Source organism: Eschrichtius robustus, chromosome 1 (assembly GCF_028021215.1).
Source record: "Eschrichtius robustus isolate mEscRob2 chromosome 1, mEscRob2.pri, whole genome shotgun sequence".
NCBI lineage: Eukaryota > Metazoa > Chordata > Mammalia > Artiodactyla > Eschrichtiidae > Eschrichtius > Eschrichtius robustus.
In genome coordinates, this window is record NC_090824.1 from 143,886,902 (window position 1) to 143,909,760 (window position 22,859).

General features: G+C 54.5%; 9 non-coding genes across 9 annotated transcripts; all 9 read left to right on the top strand.

Moving 5' to 3' along the window:
- Positions 1-379: 379 nt before the first annotated feature.
- On the top strand, positions 380-472 carry LOC137777037 (small nucleolar RNA SNORD116). Its single transcript, XR_011076386.1, has one exon. It is a non-coding gene; the product is annotated as a small nucleolar RNA SNORD116 (small nucleolar RNA).
- Positions 473-3,164: 2,692 nt separating this feature from the next.
- On the top strand, positions 3,165-3,257 carry LOC137754394 (small nucleolar RNA SNORD116). Its single transcript, XR_011071840.1, has one exon. It is a non-coding gene; the product is annotated as a small nucleolar RNA SNORD116 (small nucleolar RNA).
- Positions 3,258-5,926: 2,669 nt separating this feature from the next.
- LOC137750858 (small nucleolar RNA SNORD116) lies at positions 5,927-6,019 on the top strand. The gene has a single exon (XR_011070631.1). It is a non-coding gene; the product is annotated as a small nucleolar RNA SNORD116 (small nucleolar RNA).
- A 2,694-nt stretch (positions 6,020-8,713) lies between these two features.
- Positions 8,714-8,806, top strand: LOC137754397 (small nucleolar RNA SNORD116). Its single transcript, XR_011071841.1, has one exon. It is a non-coding gene; the product is annotated as a small nucleolar RNA SNORD116 (small nucleolar RNA).
- Positions 8,807-11,475: 2,669 nt separating this feature from the next.
- Positions 11,476-11,567, top strand: LOC137750185 (small nucleolar RNA SNORD116). Its single transcript, XR_011070390.1, has one exon. It is a non-coding gene; the product is annotated as a small nucleolar RNA SNORD116 (small nucleolar RNA).
- A 2,692-nt stretch (positions 11,568-14,259) lies between these two features.
- LOC137754401 (small nucleolar RNA SNORD116) lies at positions 14,260-14,352 on the top strand. The gene has a single exon (XR_011071842.1). It is a non-coding gene; the product is annotated as a small nucleolar RNA SNORD116 (small nucleolar RNA).
- A 2,669-nt stretch (positions 14,353-17,021) lies between these two features.
- On the top strand, positions 17,022-17,114 carry LOC137750195 (small nucleolar RNA SNORD116). Its single transcript, XR_011070392.1, has one exon. It is a non-coding gene; the product is annotated as a small nucleolar RNA SNORD116 (small nucleolar RNA).
- Positions 17,115-19,805: 2,691 nt separating this feature from the next.
- Positions 19,806-19,898, top strand: LOC137754363 (small nucleolar RNA SNORD116). The gene has a single exon (XR_011071832.1). It is a non-coding gene; the product is annotated as a small nucleolar RNA SNORD116 (small nucleolar RNA).
- Positions 19,899-22,567: 2,669 nt separating this feature from the next.
- LOC137776832 (small nucleolar RNA SNORD116) lies at positions 22,568-22,660 on the top strand. The gene has a single exon (XR_011076332.1). It is a non-coding gene; the product is annotated as a small nucleolar RNA SNORD116 (small nucleolar RNA).
- The last annotated feature ends 199 nt before the right edge of the window (positions 22,661-22,859 follow it).

Consider the following 22,859-nt stretch of genomic DNA (forward strand, 5'->3'; position numbering starts at 1 on the left):
AACCTGCGTGATTTCTGTCCACTTCTCAGGTGCAGTTGCAGGGTAAGGCTGGCTGTCGGCAAAGAGAAGAAGACCTTCGCGTTGTCTGATGACTGGATGTGCTAAGGAGAACTGGAAAAAGTGGGGCGGGTGCACGTTGCCGAGCGTGGCTGTGGATATCTCAGGACAGTAGGCATTCACCCGTACTAAGATGTGCCATTGGATATTAGGTTTTCCACAGATGGGCCCAATGGTTGCAAGTGTGGATTGATTGCTGGTCTTGCTGAGTGGCCTGAGGACTGTGGATTCCCCAGGCAGTTGGAGTACTTCCAGGTCATGGCTCCTCTGCAGAGCTCCACGGCCTTCCCTTTTGTGTTCTGCAGCATCCCAGCATGTGCTTGGATCAATGATGACACCCTTGTATGCATTCCTTGGAAAATCTGACCGAAATGAGTGAGAACGCTCTACCGTCTCCTCATCGAAACTGAGGTCCAGCACGTTTTCTCTCTCGGGGGTACGGGACAGTTAGGAGTGAGGGCCAACGTCCCCTGCTGTCAGGCATGCAAACACCACTAAGGGCTCCAGCATTGGAGGGGCTCCTGTCTGAGGGTCGAGCATGTCTCCTCATAAGCTGGGTCACCTAAGAATCCCCGGTGCCTGCTAAAAGGCCGTTGAGGGAATGCAAGAGGGCAGGCTTTCCTGCTAGTCTTCAGGGTCAGAATGTCTTCTGGTATAGACCCAGTAAGCTTGCAGCTTGGAGAGGTGATATTTGGAGAGGATCACGCTTTGTGCCTGCTTGCTTCTGAGGTTGATTATAGAAGCCAAAATGAGCAAGTTTCCCTGGTTGGAGCCTGGAGCCTCAGGCCAGGCCTGTGGCCCTCTCTGTTGTTGTGTTTCACGCAGTGAGGTTCTTGACTGCCTGGTGTGACTGGAGCAGTGGGCGGGCGTGGGCTGGAGTTGGGCGATGGCGGAAGGGGGCTGATGGTTTAGGCCTCAGTGCTGCCGCTGTCAGCTCCTCTGCTGAAGTTGCTGGCACACTGTTGGCGCTAAGTGGATGTTCGTGGACTGGGGTGTGGATCGAGTGAAGCATTTCAGCCTGGGTGGTGGCTGCTGGCCTGGAGAGAAAGGTAAGGTATCATAAGGAAAGTTCCTGTGTGATGTCGTGGGATGGGCTGTCATCATTGGGTTGCAGGCACTGGTCTCGGCTTCCCAAGAATGTGTCTTGTTCGTGATGGGCTGGCATAAGCTGCCTATGGAGTGGATGGCGTTGGCAGTTCAAGTGGGTGAGTTGAGGTAGGTAACCTGTGTAGAGTTGCGATCCCGTTGCCCAAGTAATGACACCCAAAGGGTGTCTTGCGGGAAGTAGTGAAGATCGACATGGTGAGGCGTCTGTGCCGGCCCCCTTGGAGGTAGTTGAGTTATGCGAATATCCCCTTTGGCCGCTTTGTTCCCTTGTTTGGCAATGTGTAAAGCAAAGCTCTTTCGCCTGTGGGGGAATGACGAGACCGGCCAGTGTAGCATGCAGGCCATTCGAACAGCCAGAGGTTTATCTGGAGCAGTCCATTGGTGGGGCAGAGATGCGGGTCCCATTGCCATGCCTGCTGTGCGGCCGTGGCCAGCCGCTGTTCCCTTTCAGGCTTCCAAGTCCCCTCGCATGGCAGAGGTCTTCTGTTGAAAGTCTGTCTGTGGACCTCGGGGACCATGCCTTTGATCACTGTGGGTTACTCGGTAGTGGCACCGTAGCAGTGGAGAATTTCCAGGATGCATGGGGTGGGATCAGCATCAACGAAGGAGACAGGCTTGCGGTCTGTCTTCCCTGGTGTTCAGTGTTCCCGTGTTCTGAAGATGTTTGTGTTTTCCAGTAGGTTCGTGTCGCCCTGTGGGCTGGAGGAGGGCACGTAGGACGAGGCTTTCAAGGGTTTGAGCGTTTCCTTAGGGGTCAGGGCCGCGAACTTTTAAGATGGGAGCTGCCTGAGACGTGGCTGGGAATGTGGACTAGTTTCCGCCGTGGGGATCCGACATGGGTCATGGTGGCTGAAGCCCACCACTTCCTTTGGTGGGCATTCCCACGGGTCAATGCAAAGTGATTAGGCCTAGTTGGCGAGAAGTGGCACATGGGCCCACGTTCGTTAGCCCCTTGAGTGGTTTCAGGCTGCAAATTGGCAGTAGACACCTGCCGGTCGGTGTCGGCCCGACCATGGGAGTTCCCTTGCTTCCGGAAGTGCTGCGAGTGATCCCAAATGCCCATCAGATATACTGGTAGCTGACAGAGTCTCGAGGTGCATGTCGATGTCACAGCCAAGTCCCGGAGGAAGGTCTCATCGAGTCTTTGTGTTTTGGTCAGAAGGCGTGGTTGTGGGAGAGCGGGAGTCCGGGGACTCTTTCAACAACCCCTGGGGTTCCAAGTTTGCCTGCGGCCTCTTGAAGCTGACAGGGGTCTTTCTCCTTTCAGTTGGGGGGTCTAACCAGGGTGCTGTGTATAAACTATTTCTTTTATTCTTGGACTCCTCCTCACAGGGCCATAGGGACACACTGATACCGAGACGCGTATTCAGCGGCACACAGAGAAACCCACAAGCACGTCCGCATGCGCAGTCACAGTCACACACGCCCACACGCATGAACACACACATGTAGCCTCTCACACACCGGCCAACGTATGTGCCTAACTTCCTGCAGTCATACTATCAGACATGCAGTCAATTCTCGGTAAGGGATAGAGGTCCTTGGGAAGCAGTTTCAGAGCTCAAGGCCAGGTCAATGTTCTTATGGATCATGGCCTCTGAGGACACCAGTCCATTTATGAAGCCTCGGTGATTTCTGTCCACTTCTCAGGTGCTGTTGCTGGGAAAGGCTGGCCGTCGGCACAAACAAGAAGACCTTCGTGTGCTCTGATAACTGGAGGTGCTAAGAAGAACTGGAAAAAGTGAGGCGGGCCCATGTCCCCGAGCATGGTCGTGGATAACTCAGGACGGTAGGTATTCAAGCACCCCATGATGTGCCATTAGATATTAGGTTTTCCTCAGACGGGCCCAGTGGCTGCAAGAGTGGATTGATTGTTCCTCTTGCCGAGTGGCCTGAGGGCTGTGGATTCTCCAGGGTTTTGGGGTAGCCCAGGCTCATGGCTCCTGTACAGAGCCCTGCACACACCCCGGTTGTGTGCTGCAGCGTCCCAGCATGTGCTTGGATCGATGATGACACCCTTGCATGCATTCCTTGGAAAATCTGAACAAAATGAGTGAGAACACTCTACCGTCTCGTCATCGAAACTGAGGTTCAGCACGTTTCCTCTCTCAGGGGGAGATGACAGTTCGGAATGAGGGTCAGCGTCCCCTGCCGACATGTATGCAAACACCACTAAGGACTCCAGTATTGGAGGGGCTCCTGTCTGAGGGTTGACCGTGTCTGCACATAAGCTGTGTTATCTGTGAATCCCAGGTCCCTGTTGAATGGCTGTCGAGGGAATGTGAGGGGGCAGGCTCTCCTGCTGGTTTTAAGAGTCGAAGTGTGTGCTGGTCTAGGACCAGTTAGCTTGCAGTTGGGAGGTGAGTTTTGGCCAGGATCACGCTTCGTGCCTGCCATTTTGGGGGTTGATTCTGGAAGCCAAAATGAGCAAGCGTCCTTGGTTGGTGCCTGGAACCTCAGGCCAGGCCTGTGGCCCTCCCTGTTCTTGCGTTTTTCACGGTGAGGTTCTTGAGTGCCTAGTGAGGCTGGAGCAATGGGCGGGGGTGAGCTCGGTTGGGCATCGGTGGAAAGGGGCTGATGGATTAGGCCTCGCTGCTGCCCTTGTTTGCTTCTCTACTTTAACTCCCGGCACAATGTTGATGCCAAGTGGGTCATCGCGGAGTGGGGAGAAGAACGAGTGCTGAAATTAAACCTGCGTGGATCACTGATGGCCCGCACAGGAAGGTAAGGATAGATGAGGACATGTTCTTTGTGATGTCGTGGAATAGGCTATCATAATTGGGTTGCAGGTGCTGACCTCGGCTTCCCAAGGATGTGACATGTGCGTGATTGGCTGGCATCAGCTGCCTATGGAGGGGATGGCTTTGGCAGTTCAAGTGGATGAGGTGAGGTAGGTAACCTGTGTAGAGTTGCGATCCCGTTGCCAGAGGAAAGACAACCAAAGGGTGTCTTGCGAGACGCAAAGAAGTTCGACATGGTGACACGTCTGTGCCGGCCTCCTGGGAGGATGGTTAGTTATGCGAACATCCCATTTGGCCGCTTTGTTCCCTTGTTTGGGAATGCGTAAAGCGAAAGTGCTTCTCCTGGGGGGGGGCATGACTCGGCTAGCGAACAGCCAGAGGTTTATCTGGAGCAGTCCGTTGGCAGGACAGAGGTGGGGGCACTGTTGCGACGCCAGATGCACTGACGTGGATAGCCACTGTACCCTTTCAAGCTTCCAGGTCCCCTCGTGTGGCAAAGTTTTTCCGTTGAAAGTCTGTCTGTGGTACTCGGGGACAGTGCCTTTGATCACTGTGAGTTCATCGGTAGTGTCGCTGTGGCAGTGGAGAATTACCAGGATGCATGGGGTGGGGTGGGCACCATCAAAGCAGACAGGCTTGCGGTGTGTCTTCCCTGCTGTTCAGTGTCTCCGTGTTCGCATGATGTCTGTGGCTTCAAGTCGAGTCGAGTCGCCCTGCAGGCAGGAGGAGGTCACTTAGGACGAGGCTGTGCAGCGTTTGAGCGTTTCCTCAATGGTCAGGGCCGCAAACACTACCAGTTGGAAGCTTTCCTTTACGTGGCCGGGAAGGTGGCCTAATTTCTGCTGTGGGGTTCCAACCTGTGTCATGGTTGCTGAAGCCCAACTCTTCCCATTGAGGGCATTCCCACGGGGTCATGGAAAGTGATTTGGTATAGTTGGCGAGATGAGGCACTTGGGCCCAAGTCCGTTAACCCCTTGAGAATTCCCAGGCTGCATCTTGCCTATCAGCAACTGCAGATCGGTGTCAGCACGCCCATGGGAGGTTACCTTGCTTCCGGGAGCTCTGGGAGTGACCCCAAGGGCACATCAGATGTGGTGGTAGGTGGCAGGATCTCCAGGTCCACATAGGTTTGACACCAACGGCCGGGAGGGAGGTCTCGTCCAGACTTTGTGCTTTGGTCAGAAGGCGTGGCTGTGGGAGAGCGGGAGTCTGTGGCCTATTTCGACAGCCTGGGGGTCAAAGTTTGCATGCGGCCTCATGAATCTGACAGAGGTCTTTCTCCTTTCAGTTGGGGGTCCAACCAGGGTGCTGTGTATAAACTATGACGTTTACTGTTAGAGGCATCTGCAAAGCGCCACAGGGACACCCAGAGACCAAGACGCGTATTTAGCAGCACACACAGGAATCCACAAACGCATCCTCATGCAAAGTCTCAGTCACACACGCCCACACGTGTGAATAGACACATACAGCCTCTCACACACCGACCAACGTACGTGCGTAACTTTCTTCAGTCGTGCTGTGAGACACACAATCAGTTTTCGGTAGGGGAAAGTGGTACTTGGGAAGCAGGTTCCAGGCTCACGCCCAGGTTATGTGTTCATAAGAATCATGTTCTCTGAGGACCCTGGTGCAAATCAGAAACCTGCGTGATTTCTGTCCACTTCTCAGGTGCAGTTGCAGGGTAAGGCTGGCTGTCGGCAAAGAGAAGAAGACCTTCGCGTTGTCTGATGACTGGATGTGCTAAGGAGAACTGGAAAAAGTGGGGCGGGTGCACGTTGCCGAGCGTGGCTGTGGATATCTCAGGACGGTAGACATTCACCCGTACTAAGATGTGCCATTGGATATTAGGTTTTCCACAGATGGGCCCAATGGTTGCAAGAGTGGATTGATTGCTGGTCTTGCTGAGTGGCCTGAGGACTGTGGATTCCCCAGGCAGTTGGAGTACTTCCAGGTCATGGCTCCTCTGCAGAGCTCCACGGCCTTCCCTTTTGTGTTCTGCAGCATCCCAGCATGTGCTTGTATCAATGATGACACCCTTGTATGCATTCCTTGGAAAATCTGACCGAAATGAGTGAGAACGCTCTACCGTCTCCTCCTCGAAACTGAGGTCCAGCACGTTTTCTCTCTCGGGGGTACGGGACAGTTAGGAGTGAGGGCCAACGTCCCCTGCTGTCAGGCATGCCAACACCACTAAGGGCTCCAGCATTGGAGGGGCTCCTGTCTGAGGGTCGAGCATGTCTGCTCATAAGCTGGGTCACCTAAGAATCCCCGGTGCCTGCTAAAAGGCCGTTGAGGGAATGCAAGAGGGCAGGATTTCCTGCTAGGCTTCAGGGTCGGAGTGTCTTCTGGTATAGACCCAGTAAGCTTGCAGCTTGGAGAGGTGATATTTGGAGAGGATCACGCTTTGTGCCTGCTTGCTTCTGAGGTTGATTATAGAAGCCAAAATGAGCAAGTTTCCCTGGTTGGAGCCTGGAGCCTCAGGCCAGGCCTGTGGCCCTGTCTGTTGTTGTGTTTCACGCAGTGAGGTTCTTGACTGCCTGGTGTGACTGGAGCAGTGGGCGGGCGTGGGCTGGAGTTGGGCGATGGCGGAAGGGGGCTGATGGTTTAGGCCTCAGTGCTGCCGCTGTCAGCTCCTCTGATGAAGTTGCCGGCACACTGTTGGCGCTAAGTGGATGTTCGTGGACTGGGGTGTGGATCGAGTGAAGCATTTCAGCCTGGGTGGTGGCTGCTGGCCTGGAGAGAAAGGTAAGGTATCATGAGGAAAGGTCCTGTGTGATGTCGTGGGATGGGCTGTCATCATTGGGTTGCAGGCACTGGTCTCGGCTTCCCAAGAATGTGTCTTGTTCGTGATGGGCTGGCATAAGCTGCCTATGGAGTGGATGGCGTTGGCAGTTCAAGTGGGTGAGTTGAGGTAGGTAACCTGTGTAGAGTTGCGATCCCGTTGCCCAAGGAATGACACCCAATGGGTGTCTTGCGGGAAGTAGAGAAGATCGACATGGTGAGGCGTCTGTGCCTGTCCCCTTGGAGGTAGTTGAGTTATGCGAATATCCCCTTTGGCCACTTTGTTCCCTTGTTTGGCAATGTGTAAAGCAAAGCTGTTTCGCCTGTGGGGGAATGACGAGACCGGCCAGTGTAGCATGCAGGCCATTCGAACAGCCAGAGGTTTATCTGGAGCAGTCCATTGGTGGGGCAGAGATGGGGGCCCCATTGCCATGCCTGCTGTGCTGCCGTGGCCAGCCACTGTTCCCTTTCAGGCTTCCAAGTCCCCTCGCATGGCAGAGGTCTTCTGTTGAAAGAAGAGGTCTGTGGACCTCGGGGACCATGCCTTTGATCACTGTGGGTTACTCGGTAGTGTCACCGTGGCAGTGGAGAATTGCCAGGATGCATGGGGTGGGATCAGCATCAACGAAGGAGACAGGCTTGCGGTCTGTCTTCCCTGGTGTTCAGTGTTCCCGTGTTCTGAAGATGATTGTGTTTTCCAGTAGGTTCGTGTCGCCCTGTGGGCTGGAGGAGGGCACGTAGGACGAGGCTTTCAAGGGTTTGAGCGTTTCCTTAGGGGTCAGGGCCGCGAACATTCAAGATGGGAGCTGCCTGAGACGTGGCTGGGACTGTGGACTAGTTTCCGCCGTGGGGATCCGACATGGGTCATGGTGGCTGAAGCCCACCACTTCCTGTGGTGGGCATTCCCACGGGTCAATGCAAAGTGATTAGGCCTAGTTGGCGAGAAGTGGCACATGGGCCCACGTTCGTTAGCCCCTTGAGTGGTTTCAGGCTGCAAATTGGCAGTAGACACCTGCCGGTCAGTGTCGGCCCGACCATGGGAGTTCCCTTGCTTCCGGAATTGCTGCGAGTGATCCCAAATGCCCATCAGATATACTGGTAGCTGACAGAGTCTCGAGGTGCATGTCGAGGTCACAGCCAAGTCCCGGAGGAAGGTCTCATCGAGCCTTTGTGTTTTGGTCAGAAGGCGTGGTTGTGGGAGAGCGGGAGTCCGGGGACTCTTTCAACAACCCCTGGGGGTCCAAGTTTGCCTGCGGCCTCTTGAAGCTGACAGGGGTCTTTCTCCTTTCAGTTGGGGGGTCTAACCAGGGTGCTGTGTATAAACTATTTCTTTTATTCTTGGACTCCTCCTCACAGGGCCATAGGGACACACCGATACCGAGACGCGTATTCAGCGGCACACAGAGAAACCCACAAGCACGTCCGCATGCGCAGTCACAGTCACACACGCCCACACGCATGAACACACACATGTAGCCTCTCACACACCGGCCAACGTATGTGCCTAACTTCCTGCAGTCATACCATCAGACATGCAGTCAATTCTCTGTAAGGGATAGAGGTCCTTGGGAAGCAGTTTCAGAGCTCAAGGCCAGGTCAATGTTTTTATGGATCATGGCCTCTGAGGACACCAGTCCATTTATGAAGCCTCGGGGATTTCTGTCCACTTCTCAGGTGCAGTTGCTGGGAAAGGCTGGACGTCGGCACAAACAAGAAGACCTTCGTGTGCTCTGATGACTGGAGGTGCTAAGAAGAACTGGAAAAAGTGAGGCGGGCCCATGTCCCCGAGCATGGTCGTGGATAACTCAGGACGGTAGGTATTCAAGCACCCCATGATGTGCCATTAGATATTAGGTTTTCCTCAGACGGGCCCAGTGGCTGCAAGAGTGGATTGATTGTTCCTCTTGCCGAGTGGCCTGAGGGCTGTGGATTCTCCAGGGTTTTGGGGTAGCCCAGGCTCATGGCTCCTGTACAGAGCCCTGCGCACACCCCGGTTGTGTGCTGCAGCGTCCCAGCATGTGCTTGGATCGATGATGACACCCTTGCATGCATTCCTTGGAAAATCTGAACAAAATGAGTGAGAACACTCTACCGTCTCGTCATCGAAACTGAGGTTCAGCACGTTTCCTCTCTCAGGGGGAGAGGACAGTTCGGAATGAGGGTCAGCGTCCCCTGCCGACATGTATGCAAACACCACCAAGGACTCCAGTATTGGAGGGGCTCCTGTCTGAGGGTTGACCGTGTCTGCACATAAGCTGTGTTATCTGTGAATCCCGGGTCCCTGTTGAATGGCTGTTGAGGGAATGTGAGGGGGCAGGCTCTCCTGCTGGTTTTAAGAGTCGAAGTGTGTGCTGGTCTAGGACCAGGTAGCTTGCAGTTGGGAGGTGAGTTTTGGCCAGGATCACGCATCGTGCCTGCCATTTTGGGGGTTGATTCTGGAAGCCAAAATGAGCAAGCGTCCCTGGTTGGTGCCTGGAACCTCAGGCCAGGCCTGTGGTCCTCCCTGTTCTTGCGTTTTTCACGGTGAGGTTCTTGAGTGCCTAGTGAGGCTGGAGCAATGGGCGGGGGTGAGCTCGGTTGGGCATCGGTGGAAAGGGGCTGATGGTTTAGGCCTCGCTGCTGCCCTTGTTTGCTTCTCTACTTTAACTCCCGGCACAATGTTGATGCCAAGTGGGTCATCGCGGAGTGGGGAGAAGATCGAGTGCTGAAATTAAACCTGCGTGGATCACTGATGGCCCGCACAGGAAGGTAAGGATAGATGAGGACATGTTCTTTGTGATGTCGTGGAATAGGCTATCATAATTGGGTTGCAGGTGCTGGCCTCGGCTTCCCAAGGATGTGACATGTGCGTGATTGGCTGGCATCAGCTGCCTAAGGAGGGGATGGCTTTGGCAGTTCAAGTGGATGAGGTGAGGTAGGTAACCTGTGTAGAGTTGCGATCCCGTTGCCAGAGGAAAGACAACCAAAGGGTGTCTTGCGAGACGCAAAGAAGTTCGACATGGTTACACGTCTGTGCCGGCCTCCTGGGAGGATGGTTAGTTATGCGAACATCCCATTTGGCCGCTTTGTTCCCTTGTTTGGGAATGCGTAAAGCGAAAGTGCTTCTCCTGGGGGGGGCATGACTCGGCTAGCGAACAGCCAGAGGTTTATCTGGAGCATTCCGTTGGCAGGACAGGGGTGGGGGTACTGTTGCGACGCCAGTTGCACTGACGTGGATAGCCACTGTACCCTTTCAAGCTTCCAGGTCCCCTCGTGTGGCAAAGTTTTTCCGTTGAAAGTCTGTCTGTGGTACTCGGGGCCAGTGTCTTTGATCACTGTGAGTTCATCGGTAGTGTCGCTGTGGCAGTGGAGAATTACCAGGATGCATGGGGTGGGGTGGGCAACATCAAAGCAGACAGGCTTGCGGTGTGTCTTCCCTGCTGTTCAGTGTCTCCGTGTTCGCATGATGTCTGTGGCTTCAAGTCGAGTGGAGTCGCCCTGCAGGCAGGAGGAGGTCACTTAGGAAGAGGCTGTGCAGCGTTTGAGCGTTTCCTCAATGGTCAGGGCCGCAAACACTACCAGTTGGAAGCTTTCCTTTACGTGGCCGGGAAGGTGGCCTAATTTCTGCTGTGGGGTTCCAACCTGTGTCATGGTTGCTGAAGCCCAACTCTTCCCATTGAGGGCATTCCCACGGGGTCATGGAAAGTGATTTGGTCTAGTTGGCGAGATGAGGCACTTGGGCCCAAGTCCGTTAACCCCTTGAGAATTCCCAGGCTGCATCTTGCCTGTCAGCAACTGCAGATCGGTGTCAGCACGCCCATGGGAGGTTACCTTGCTTCCGGGAGCTCTGCGAGTGACCCCAAGGGCACATCAGATGTGGTGGTAGGTGGCAGGATCTCCAGGTCCACATAGGTTTGACACCCACGGCCGGGAGGGAGGTCTCGTCCAGACTTTGTGCTTTGGTCAGAAGGCGTGGCTGTGGGAGAGCGGGAGTCTGTGGCCTATTTCGACAGCCCTGGGGGTCAAAGTTTGCATGCGGCCTCATGAAACTGACAGAGGTCTTTCTCCTTTCAGTTGGGGGTCCAACCAGGTTGCTGTGTGTAAACTATGACGTTTACTGTTAGAGGCATCTGCAAAGCGCCACAGGGACACCCAGAGACCAAGACGCGTATTTAGCAGCACACACAGGAATCCACAAACGCATCCTCGTGCAAAGTCTCAGTCACACACGCCCACACGTGTGAATAGACACATACAGCCTCTCACACACCGACCAACGTACGTGCGTAACTTTCTTCAGTCGTGCTGTGAGACACACAATCAGTTTTCGGTAGGGGAAAGTGGTACTTGAGAAGCAGGTTCCAGGCTCACGCCCAGGTTATGTGTTCATAAGAATCATGTTCTCTGAGGACCCTGGTGCAAATCAGAAACCTGCGTGATTTCTGTCCACTTCTCAGGTGCAGTTGCAGGGTAAGGCTGGCTGTCGGCAAAGAGAAGAAGACCTTCGCGTTGTCTGATGACTGGATGTGCTAAGGAGAACTGGAAAAAGTGGGGCGGGTGCACGTTGCCGAGCGTGGCTGTGGATATCTCAGGACGGTAGGCATTCACCCGTACTAAGATGTGCCATTGGATATTAGGTTTTCCACAGATGGGCCCAATGGTTGCAAGAGTGGATTGATTGCTGGTCTTGCTGAGTGGCCTGAGGACTGTGGATTCCCCAGGCAGTTGGAGTACTTCCAGGTCATGGCTCCTCTGCAGAGCTCCACGGCCTTCCCTTTTGTGTTCTGCAGCATCCCAGCATGTGCTTGGATCAATGATGACACCCTTGTATGCATTCCTTGGAAAATCTGTCCGAAATGAGTGAGAACGCTCTACCGTCTCCTCCTGAAACTGAGGTCCAGCACTTTTTCTCTCTCGGGGGTACGGGACAGTTAGGAGTGAGGGCCAACGTCCCCTGCTGTCAGGCATGCCAACACCACTAAGGTCTCCAGCATTGGAGGGGCTCCTGTCTGAGGGTCGAGCATGTCTGCTCATAAGCTGGGTCACCTAAGAATCCCCGGTGCCTGCTAAAAGGCCTTTGAGGGAATGCAAGAGGGCAGGCTTTCCTGCTAGTCTTCAGGGTCGGAGTGTCTTCTGGTATAGACCCAGTAAGCTTGCAGCTTGGAGAGGTGATATTTGGAGAGGATCACGCTTTGTGCCTGCTTGCTTCTGAGGTTGATTATAGAAGCCAAAATGAGCAAGTTTCCCTGGTTGGAGCCTGGAGCCTCAGGCCAGGCCTGTGGCCCTCTCTGTTGTTGTGTTTCACGCAGTGAGGTTCTTGACTGCCTGGTGTGACTGGAGCAGTGGGCGGGCGTGGGCTGGAGTTGGGCGATGGCGGAAGGGGGCTGATGGTTTAGGCCTCAGTGCTGCCGCTGTCAGCTCCTCTGCTGAAGTTGCCGGCACACTGTTGGCGCTAAGTGGATGTTCGTGGACTGGGGTGTGGATCGAGTGAAGCATTTCAGCCTGGGTGGTGGCTGCTGGCCTGGAGAGAAAGGTAAGGTATCATGAGGAAAGGTCCTGTGTGATGTCGTGGGATGGGCTGTCATCATTGGGTTGCAGGCACTGGTCTCGGCTTCCCAGGAATGTGTCTTGTTCGTGATGGGCTGGCATAAGCTGCCTATGGAGTGGATGGCATTGGCAGTTCAAGTGGGTGAGTTGAGGTAGGTAACCTGTGTAGAGTTGCGATCCCGTTGCCCAAGGAATGACACCCAAAGGGTGTCTTGCGGGAAGTAGAGAAGATCGACATGGTGAGGCGTCTGTGCCGGCCCCCTTGGAGGTAGTTGAGTTATGCGAATATCCCCTTTGGACGCTTTGTTCCCTTGTTTGGCAATGTGTAAAGCAAAGCTCTTTCGCCTGTGGGGGAATGACGAGACCGGCCAGTGTAGCATGCAGGCCATTCGAACAGCCAGAAGTTTATCTGGAGCAGTCCATTGGTGGGGCAGAGATGGGGGCCCCATTGCCATGCCTGCTGTGCTGCCGTGGCCAGCCGCTGTTCCCTTTCAGGCTTCCAAGTCCCCTCGCATGGCAGAGGTCTTCTGTTGAAAGTCTGTCTGTGGACCTCAGGGACCATGCCTTTGATCACTGTGGGTTACTCGGTAGTGTCACCGTGGCAGTGGAGAATTGCCAGGATGCATGGGGTGGGATCAGCATCAACGAAGGAGACAGGCTTGCGGTCTGTCTTCCCTGGTGTTCAGTGTTCCCGTGTTCTGAAGATGTTTGTGTTTTCCAGTAGGTTCGTGTCGCCCTGTGGGCTGGAGGAGGGCACGTAGGACGAGGCTTTCAAGGGTTTGAGCGTTTCCTTAGGGGTCAGGGCCGCGAACTTTCAAGATGGGAGCTGCCTGAGACGTGGCTGGGAATGTGGACTAGTTTCCGCCGTGGGGATCCGACATGGGTCATGGTGGCTGAAGCCCACCACTTCCTGTGGTGGGCATTCCCACGGGTCAATGCAAAGTGATTAGGCCTAGTTGGCGAGAAGTGGCACATGGGCCCACGTTCGTTAGCCCCTTGAGTGGTTTCTGGCTGCAAATTGGCAGTAGACACCTGCCGTTCAGTGTCGGCCCGACCATGGGAGTTCCCTTGCTTCCGGAATTGCTGCGAGTGATCCCAAATGCCCATCAGATATACTGGTAGCTGACAGAGTCTCGAGGTGCATGTCGAGGTCACAGCCAAGTCCCGGAGGAAGGTCTCATCGAGTCTTTGTGTTTTGGTCAGAAGGCGTGGTTGTGGGAGAGCGGGAGTCCGGGGACTCTTTCAACAACCCCTGGGGGTCCAAGTTTCCCTGCGGCCTCTTGAAGCTGACAGGGGTCTTTCTCATTTCAGTTGGGGGGTCTAACCAGGGTGCTGTGTATAAACTATTTCTTTTATTCTTGGACTCCTCCTCACAGGGCCATAGGGACACACTGATACTGAGACGCGTATTCAGCGGCACACAGAGAAACCCACAAGCACGTCCGCATGCGCAGTCACAGTCACACACGCCCACACGCATGAACACACACATGTAGCCTCTCACACACCGGCCAACGTATGTGCCTAACTTCCTGCAGTCATACTATCAGACATGCAGTCAATTCTCGGTAAGGGATAGAGGTCCTTGGGAAGCAGTTTCAGAGCTCAAGGCCAGGTCAATGTTTTTATGGATCATGGCCTCTGAGGACACCAGTCCATTTATGAAGCCTCGGTGATTTCTGTCCACTTCTCAGGTGCAGTTGCTGGGAAAGGCTGGCCGTCGGCACAAACAAGAAGACCTTCGTGTGCTCTGATGACTGGAGGTGCTAAGAAGAACTGGAAAAAGTGAGGCGGGCCCATGTCCCCGAGCATGGTCGTGGATAACTCAGGACGGTAGGTATTCAAGCACCCCATGATGTGCCATTAGATATTAGGTTTTCCTCAGACGGGCCCAGTGGCTGCAAGAGTGGATTGATTGTTCCTCTTGCCGAGTGGCCTGAGGGCTGTGGATTCTCCAGGGTTTTAGGGTAGCCCAGGCTCATGGCTCCTGTACAGAGCCCTGCGCACACCCCGGTTGTGTGCTGCAGCGTCCCAGCATGTGCTTGGATCGATGATGACACCCTTGCATGCATTCCTTGGAAAATCTGAACAAAATGAGTGAGAACACTCTACCGTCTCGTCATCGAAACTGAGGTTCAGCACGTTTCCTCTCTCAGGGGGAGAGGACAGTTCGGAATGAGGGTCAGCGTCCCCTGCCGACATGTATGCAAACACCACCAAGGACTCCAGTATTGGAGGGGCTCCTGTCTGAGGGTTGACCGTGTCTGCACATAAGCTGTGTTATCTGTGAATCCCGGGTCCCTGTTGAATGGCTGTTGAGGGAATGTGAGGGGGCAGGCTCTCCTGCTGGTTTTAAGAGTCGAAGTGTGTGCTGGTCTAGGACCAGTTAGCTTGCAGTTGGGAGGTGAGTTTTGGCCAGGATCACGCATCGTGCCTGCCATTTTGGGGGTTGATTCTGGAAGCCAAAATGAGCAAGCGTCCCTGGTTGGTGCCTGGAACCTCAGGCCAGGCCTGTGGCCCTCCCTGTTCTTGCGTTTTTCACGGTGAGGTTCTTGAGTGCCTAGTGAGGCTGGAGCAATGGGCGGGGGTGAGCTCGGTTGGGCATCGGTGGAAAGGGGCTGATGGATTAGGCCTCGCTGCTGCCCTTGTTTGCTTCTCTACTTTAACTCCCGGCACAATGTTGATGCCAAGTGGGTCATCGCGGAGTGGGGAGAAGATCGAGTGCTGAAATTAAACCTGCGTGGATCACTGATGGTCCGCACAGGAAGGTAAGGATAGATGAGGACATGTTCTTTGTGATGTCGTGGAATAGGCTATCATAATTGGGTTGGAGGTGCTGGCCTCGGCTTCCCAAGGATGTGACATGTGCGTGATTGGCTGGCATCAGCTGCCTAAGGAGGGGATGGCTTTGGCAGTTCAAGTGGATGAGGTGAGGTAGGTAACCTGTGTAGAGTTGCGATCCCGTTGCCAGAGGAAAGACAACCAAAGGGTGTCTTGCGAGACGCAAAGAAGTTCGACATGGTGACACGTCTGTGCCGGCCTCCTGGGAGGATGGTTAGTTATGCGAACATCCCATTTGGCCGCTTTGTTCCCTTGTTTGGGAATGCGTAAAGCGAAAGTGCTTCTCCTGGGGGGGGCATGACTCGGCTAGCGAACAGCCAGAGGTTCATCTGGAGCATTCCGTTGGCAGGACAGAGGTGGGGGTACTGTTGCGACGCCAGATGCACTGACGTGGATAGCCACTGTACCCTTTCAAGCTTCCAGGTCCCCTCGTGTGGCAAAGTTTTTCCGTTGAAAGTCTGTCTGTGGTACTCGGGGCCAGTGCCTTTGATCACTGTGAGTTCATCGGTAGTGTCGCTGTGGCAGTGGAGAATTACCAGGATGCATGGGGTGGGGTGGGCAACATCAAAGCAGACAGGCTTGCGGTGTGTCTTCCCTGCTGTTCAGTGTCTCCGTGTTCGCATGATGTCTGTGGCTTCAAGTCGAGTGGAGTCGCCCTGCAGGCAGGAGGAGGTCACTTAGGACGAGGCTGTGCAGCGTTTGAGCGTTTCCTCAATGGTCAGGGCCGCAAACACTACCAGTTGGAAGCTTTCCTTTACGTGGCCGGGAAGGTGGCCTAATTTCTGCTGTGGGGTTCCAACCTGTGTCATGGTTGCTGAAGCCCAACTCTTCCCATTGAGGGCATTCCCACGGGGTCATGGAAAGTGATTTGGTCTAGTTGGCGAGATGAGGCACTTGGGCCCAAGTCCGTTAACCCCTTGAGAATTCCCAGGCTGCATCTTGCCTGTCAGCAACTGCAGATCGGTGTCAGCACGCCCATGGGAGGTTACCTTGCTTCCGGGAGCTCTGGGAGTGACCCCAAGGGCACATCAGATGTGGTGGTAGGTGGCAGGATCTCCAGGTCCACATAGGTTTGACACCCACGTCCGGTAGGGAGGTCTCGTCCAGACTTTGTGCTTTGGTCAGAAGGCTTGGCTGTGGGCGAGTGGGAGTCTGTGGCCTATTTCGACAGCCCTGGGGGTCAAAGTTTGCATGCGGCCTTATGAAACTGACAGAGGTCTTTCTCCTTTCAGTTGGGGGTCCAACCAGGGTGCTGTGCATAAACTATGACGTTTACTGTTAGAGGCATCTGCAAAGCGCTACAGGGACACCCAGAGACCAAGACGCGTATTTAGCAGCACACACAGGAATCCACAAACGCATCCTCGTGCAAAGTTCTCGTCACACACGCCCACACGTGTGAATAGACACATACAGCCTCTCACACACCGACCAACGTACGTGCGTAACTTTCTTCAGTCGTGCTGTGATACACACAATCAGTTTTCGGTAGGGGAAAGTGGTACTTGGGAAGCAGGTTCCAGGCTCACGCCCAGGTTATGTGTTCATAAGAATCATGTTCTCTGAGGACCCTGGTGCAAATCGGAAACCTGCGTGATTTCTGTCCACTTCTCAGGTGCAGTTGCAGGGTAAGGCTGGCTGTCGGCAAAGAGAAGAAGACCTTCGCGTTGTCTGATGACTGGATGTGCTAAGGAGAACTGGAAAAAGTGGGGCGGGTGCACGTTGCCGAGCGTGGCTGTGGATATCTCAGGACGGTAGGCATTCACCCGTACTAAGATGTGCCATTGAATATTAGGTTTTCCACAGATGGGCCCAATGGTTGCAACAGTGGATTGAATGCTGGTCTTGCTGAGTGGCCTGAGGACTGTGGATTCCCCAGGCATTTGGAGTACTTCCAGGTCATGGCTCCTCTGCAGAGCTCCACGGCCTTCCCTTTTGTGTTCTGCAGCATCCCAGCATGTGCTTGGATCGATGATGACACCCTTGTATGCATTCCTTGGAAAATCTGACCGAAATGAGTGAGAACGCTCTACCGTCTCCTCCTCGAAACTGAGGACCAGCACGTTTCCTCTCTCGGGGGTACGGGACAGTTAGGAGTGAGGGCCAACGTCCCCTGCTGTCAGGCATGCAAACACCACTAAGGGCTCCAGCATTGGAGGGGCTCCTGTCTGAGGGTCGAGCATGTCTGCCCATAAGCCGGGTCGCCTAAGTATCCCCGGTGCGTGCTAAAAGGCCGTTGAGGGAATGCAAGAGGGCAGGCTTTCCTGCTAGTCTTCAGGGTCGGAGTGTCTTCTGGTATAGACCCAGTAAGCTTGCAGCTTGGAGAGGTGATATTTGGAGAGGATCACGCTTTGTGCATGCCGCTTCTGAGGTTGATTATGGAAGCCAAAATGAGCAAGTTTCCCTGGTTGGAGCCTGGAGCCTCAGGCCAGGCCTGTGGCCCTCTCTGTTGTTGTGTTTCACGTGGTGAGGTTCTTGGTTGCCTGGTGTGGCTGGAGCAGTGGGCGGGCGTGGGCTGGAGTTGGGCGATGGCGGAAGGGGGCTGATGGTTTAGGCCTCAGTGATGCCGCTGTCAGCTCCTCTGCTGAAGTTGCCGGCACACTGTTGTCGCTAAGTGGATGTTCGTGGACTGGGGTGTGGATAGAGTGAAGCATTTCAGCCTGGGTGGTGGCTGCTGGCCTGGAGAGAAAGGTAAGGTATCATGAGGAAAGGTCCTGTGTGATGTCGTGGGATGGGCTGTCATCATTGGGTTGCAGGCACTGGTCTCGGCTTCCCAGGAATGTGTCTTGTTCGTGATGGGCTAGCATAAGCTGCCTATGGAGTGGATGGCATTGGCAGTTCAAGTGGGTGAGTTGAGGTAGGTAACCTGTGTAGAGTTGCGATCCCGTTGCCCAAGGAATGACACCCAAAGGGTGTCTTGCGGGAAGTAGAGAAGATCGACATGGTGAGGCGTCTGTGCCGGCCCCCTTGGAGGTAGTTGAGTTATGCAAATATCCCCTTTGGACGCTTTGTTCCCTTGTTTGGCAATGTGTAAAGCAAAGCTCTTTCGCCTGTGGGGGAATGACGAGACCGGCCAGTGTAGCATGCAGGCCATTCGAACAGCCAGAGGTTTATCTGGAGCAGTCCATTGGTGGGGCAGAGATGGGGGCCCCATTGCCATGCCTGCTGTGCTGCCGTGGCCAGCCGCTGTTCCCTTTCAGGCTTCCAAGTCCCCTCGCATGGCAGAGGTCTTCTGTTGAAAGTCTGTCTGTGGACCTCAGGGACCATGCCTTTGATCACTGTGGGTTACTCGGTAGTGTCACCGTGGCAGTGGAGAATTGCCAGGATGCATGGGGTGGGATCAGCATCAACGAAGGAGACAGGCTTGCGGTCTGTCTTCCCTGGTGTTCAGTGTTCCCGTGTTCTGAAGATGTTTGTGTTTTCCAGTAGGTTCGTGTCGCCCTGTGGGCTGGAGGAGGGCACGTAGGACGAGGCTTTCAAGGGTTTGAGCGTTTCCTTAGGGGTCAGGGCCGCGAACTTTCAAGATGGGAGCTGCCTGAGACGTGGCTGGGAATGTGAACTAGTTTCCGCCGTGGGGATCCGACATGGGTCATGGTGGCTGAAGCCCACCACTTCCTGTGGTGGGCATTCCCACGGGTCAATGCAAAGTGATTAGGCCTAGTTGGCGAGAAGTGGCACATGGGCCCACGTTCGTTAGCCCCTTGAGTGGTTTCAGGCTGCAAATTGGCAGTAGACACCTGCCGGTCAGTGTCGGCCCGACCATGGGAGTTCCCTTGCTTCCGGAAGTGCTGCGAGTGATCCCAAATGCCCATCAGATATACTGGTAGCTGACAGAGTCTCGAGGTGCATGTCGAGGTCACAGCCAAGTCCCGGAGGAAGGTCTCATCGAGCCTTTGTGTTTTGGTCAGAAGGCGTGGTTGTGGGAGAGCGGGAGTCCGGGGACTCTTTCAACAAACCCTGGGGGTCCAAGTTTGCCTGCGGCCTCTTGAAGCTGACAGGGGTCTTTCTCCTTTCAGTTGGGGGGTCTAACCAGGGTGCTGTGTATAAACTATTTCTTTTATTCTTGGACTCCTCCTCACAGGGCCATAGGGACACACTGATACCGAGACGCGTATTCAGCGGCACACAGAGAAACCCACAAGCACGTCCGCATGCGCAGTCACAGTCACACACGCCCACACGCATGAACACACACATGTAGCCTCTCACACACCGGCCAACGTATGTGCCTAACTTCCTGCAGTCATACTATCAGACATGCAGTCAATTCTCGGTAAGGGATAGAGGTCCTTGGGAAGCAGTTTCAGAGCTCAAGGCCAGGTCAATGTTTTTATGGATCATGTCCTCTGAGGACACCAGTCCATTTATAAAGCCTCGGTGATTTCTGTCCACTTCTCAGGTGCAGTTGCTGGGAAAGGCTGGCCGTCGGCACAAACAAGAAGACCTTCGTGTGCTCTGATGACTGGAGGTGCTAAGAAGAACTGGAAAAAGTGAGGCGGGCCCATGTCCCCGAGCATGGTCGTGGATAACTCAGGACGGTAGGTATTCAAGCACCCCATGATGTGCCATTAGATATTAGGTTTTCCTCAGACGGGCCCAGTGGCTGCAAGAGTGGATTGATTGTTCCTCTTGCCGAGTGGCCTGAGTGCTGTGGATTTTCCAGGGTTTTGGGGTAGCCCAGGATCATGGCTCCTGTACAGAGCCCTGCACACACCCCGGTTGTGTGCTGCAGCGTCCCAGCATGTGCTTGGATCGATGATGACACCCTTGCATGCATTCCTTGGAAAATCTGAACAAAATGAGTGAGAACACTCTACCGTCTCGTCATCGAAACTGAGGTTCCGCACGTTTTCTCTCTCAGGGGGAGATGACAGTTCGGAATGAGGGTCAGCGTCCCCTGCCGACATGTATGCAAACACCACCAAGGACTCCAGTATTGGAGGGGCTCCTGTCTGAGGATTGACCGTGTCTGCACATAAGCTGTGTTATCTGTGAATCCCGGGTCCCTGTTGAATGGCTGTTGACGGAATGTGAGGGGGCAGGCTCTCCTGCTGGTTTTAAGAGTCGAAGTGTGTGCTGGTCTAGGACCAGTTAGCTTGCAGTTGAGAGGAGAGTTTTGGCCAGGATCACGCATCATGCCTGCCGTTTTGGGGGTTGATTCTGGAAGCCAAAATGAGCAAGCGTCCTTGGTTGGTGCCTGGAACCTCAGGCCAGGCCTGTGGCCCTCCCTGTTCTTGCGTTTTTCACGGTGAGGTTCTTGAGTGCCTAGTGAGGCTGGAGCAATGGGCGGGGGTGAGCTCGGTTGGGCATCGGTGGAAAGGGGCTGATGGATTAGGCCTCGCTGCTGCCCTTGTTTGCTTCTCTACTTTAACTCCCGGCACAATGTTGATGCCAAGTGGGTCATCGCGGAGTGGGCAGAAGATCGAGTGCTGAAATTAAACCTGCGTGGATCACTGATGGCCCGCACAGGAAGGTAAGGATAGATGAGGACATGTTCTTTGTGATGTCGTGGAATAGGCTATCATAATTGGGTTGCAGGTGCTGGCCTCGGCTTCCCAAGGATGTGACATGTGCGTGATTGGCTGGCATCAGCTGCCTATGGAGGGGATGGCTTTGGCAGTTCAAGTGGATGAGGTGAGGTAGGTAACCTGTGTAGAGTTGCGATCCCGTTGCCAGAGGAAAGACAACCAAAGGGTGTCTTGCGAGACGCAAAGAAGTTCGACATGGTGACACGTCTGTGCCGGCCTCCTGGGAGGATGGTTAGTTATGCGAACATCCCATTTGGCCGCTTTGTTCCCTTGTTTGGGAATGCGTAAAGCGAAAGTGCTTCTCCTGGGGGGGGCATGACTCGGCTAGCGAACAGCCAGAGGTTTATCTGGAGCAGTCCGTTGGCAGGACAGAGGTGGGGGCACTGTTGCGACGCCAGATGCACTGACGTGGATAGCCACTGTACCCTTTCAAGCTTCCAGGTCCCCTCGTGTGGCAAAGTTTTTCCGTTGAAAGTCTGTCTGTGGTACTCGGGGACAGTGCCTTTGATCACTGTGAGTTCATCGGTAGTGTCGCTGTGGCAGTGGAGAATTACCAGGATGCATGGGGTGGGGTGGGCAACATCAAAGCAGACAGGCTTGCGGTGTGTCTTCCCTGCTGTTCAGTGTCTCCGTGTTCGCATGATGTCTGTGGCTTCAAGTCGAGTTGAGTCGCCCTGCAGGCAGGAGGAGGTCACTTAGGACGAGGCTGTGCAGCGTTTGAGCGTTTCCTCAATGGTCAGGGCCGCAAACACTACCAGTTGGAAGCTTTCCTTTACGTGGCCAGGAAGGTGGCCTAATTTCTGCTGTGGGGTTCCAACCTGTGTCATGGTTGCTGAAGCCCAACTCTTCCCATTGAGGGCATTCCCACGGGGTCATGGAAAGTGATTTGGTCTAGTTGGCGAGATGAGGCACTTGGGCCCAAGTCCGTTAACCCCTTGAGAATTCCCAGGCTGCATCTTGCCTGTCAGCAACTGCAGATCGGTGTCAGCACGCCCATGGGAGGTTACCTTGCTTCCGGGAGCTCTGGGAGTGACCCCAAGGGCACATCAGATGTGGTGGTAGGTGGCAGGATCTCCAGGTCCACATAGGTTTGACACCCACGGCCGGGAGGGAGGTCTCGTCCAGACTTTGTGCTTTGGTCAGAAGGCGTGGCTGTGGGAGAGCGGGAGTCTGTGGCCTATTTCGACAGCCCTGGGGGTCAAAGTTTGCATGAGGCCTCATGAAACTGACAGAGGTCTTTCTCCTTTCAGTTGGGGGTCCAACAAGGTTGCTGTGTATAAACTATGACGTTTACTGTTAGAGGCATCTGCAAAGCGCCACAGGGACACCCAGAGACCAAGACGCGTATTTAGCAGCACACACAGGAATCCACAAACGCATCCTCGTGCAAAGTCTCAGTCAAACACGCCCACACGTGTGAATAGACACATACAGCCTCTCACACACCGACCAACGTACGTGCGTAACTTTCTTCAGTCGTGCTGTGAGACACACAATCAGTTTTCGGTAGGGGAAAGTGGTACTTGGGAAGCAGGTTCCAGGCTCACGCCCAGGTTATGTGTTCATAAGAATCATGTTCTCTGAGGACCCTGGTGCAAATCAGAAACCTGCGTGATTTCTGTCCACTTCTCAGGTGCAGTTGCAGGGTAAGGCTGGCTGTCGGCAAAGAGAAGAAGACCTTCGCGTTGTCTGATGACTGGATGTGCTAAGGAGAACTGGAAAAAGTGGGGCGGGTGCACGTTGCCGAGCGTGGCTGTGGATATCTCAGGACGGTAGGCATTCACCCGTACTAAGATGTGCCATTGGATATTAGGTTTTCCACAGATGGGCCCAATGGTTGCAAGAGTGGATTGATTGCTGGTCTTGCTGAGTGGCCTGAGGACTGTGGATTCCCCAGGCAGTTGGAGTACTTGCAGGTCATGGCTCCTCTGCAGAGCTCCACGGCCTTCCCTTTTGTGTTCTGCAGCATCCCACAATGTTCTTGGATCGATGATGACACCCTTGTATGCATTCCTTGGAAAATCTGACCGAAATGAGTGAGAACGCTCTACCGTCTCCTCCTCGAAACTGAGGTCCAGCACGTTTTCTCTCTCGGGGGTACGGGACAGTTAGGAGTGAGGGCCAACGTCCCCTGCTGTCAGGCATGCAAACACCACTAAGGGCTCCAGCATTGGAGGGGCTCCTGTCTGAGGGTCGAGCATGTCTGCTCATAAGCTGGGTCACCTAAGAATCCCCGGTGCCTGCTAAAAGGCCGTTGAGGGAATGCAAGAGGGCA